The sequence below is a fragment of the Schistocerca piceifrons genome, chromosome 2 (genome assembly GCF_021461385.2).
Source record: "Schistocerca piceifrons isolate TAMUIC-IGC-003096 chromosome 2, iqSchPice1.1, whole genome shotgun sequence".
NCBI lineage: Eukaryota > Metazoa > Arthropoda > Insecta > Orthoptera > Acrididae > Schistocerca > Schistocerca piceifrons.
In genome coordinates, this window is record NC_060139.1 from 530,722,643 (window position 1) to 530,724,092 (window position 1,450).

Here is a 1,450-nt window from a genome sequence, read left to right on the forward strand (position 1 = left end):
ACATTTCTTCTGCTAGAAAGTTATGGTATTAGTCATAGGATTATGTAGTTTTTACGAGCTGAGTCTAAAGCCCAAGCAAGGGCTGCATTTGAGTGATTCCTCACACAGCACAGCAACTGTTGTAAGTAATAATTCTCCGTCGACCATCATTCTCTATCACCTGCAACCTTGTGGACACGTCATCACTTTATAAATTCGGTAAGATGGATGACTTTACTGTGACAGTCCATGTGGCGTACAGCTTTCTGGCGACGCAGTCCTGCACCTCCTAACTAGTGGTTTGTTACGTCTTCCTGTAGAACCCAGGCTGATGTGGATAAGATAGATGTTTTGAGGATTAAATTTCTCTCCTGCTAAGATGCACTGGTACCACTCACAAGAAAACACGTCTATCCATGTTGGAATGTTCGCTCAGTATTCGGTATCGTGTTGTTGGTTGGTCCTACCAGCATTACGTTATTGGTGAAGTCTTCTAGTTCGCATAGTCTGTGGAAGATACTCATCAACTAAACGTTTAAGGACTGCTAGATGGTATTAAATGCTTATTTTGTAGTATATTCAACCTAAGAGTCAGTGCTTTCGGTTCAATAGTCATTCCAACAAGGATTAGTTGATATCATGAGAGATAGTTTACACTTACTTAGCTGGATATTTTATTGATTTTAGTACTATATCCGCTATTTGCACAGTAATCGTTTTAAAACCTTCACTCTTTACACGACGTGAGGTGAAGTCTGACGGTACAATATTTGTTGTAGCTGGAGGCAAGAATCACACCTGGAGAGTATACGATGGTAATATTTCATGCAGAAAATAAGTGTTCGTTTTTATCCAGTCACTTTTTTAAAAAATAAATGAGCTGACCGCAGCAGTTGAGGTTTTAAGAGCTGCAACACTTTAGGCAGACACGCAGTGTGTTACTACATGAGCAGCAAATATGCTGTGTAAAATTCCTCCTCCGTATATTCAACCAATGTCCGTACAGCAGGAATGGCGCTCTTTCAACACCAACGTCCTTCAATAGTTGTGTGAGGGTATTCTTTCCGGAGGGGGTTTCAAACACCGTCAAGTACACCCAGAGCGTTGTCAACAACTGCCGGCCGAAGTGGCCGTGCGGTTAAAGGCGCTGCAGTCTGGAACCACAAGACCGCTACGGTCGCAGGTTCGAATCCTGCCTCGGGCATGGATGTTTGTGATGTCCTTAGGTTAGTTAGGTTTAACTAGTTCTAAGTTCTAGGGGACTAATGACCTCGGCAGTTGAGTCCCATAGTGCTCAGAGCCATTTGAACCATTTTTTTGTCAACAAGTATTTTACTTAGGTGGATGTTATTAAAGACGGAATTCTGTGAGGTGAGCATACAAGAACACACAGACGTAAACAAAAAGCTCTTATTCGGTACAGTGGAGCGTCTGAAACCTCTATCAGACAGAATTTGGACACGTAATATGA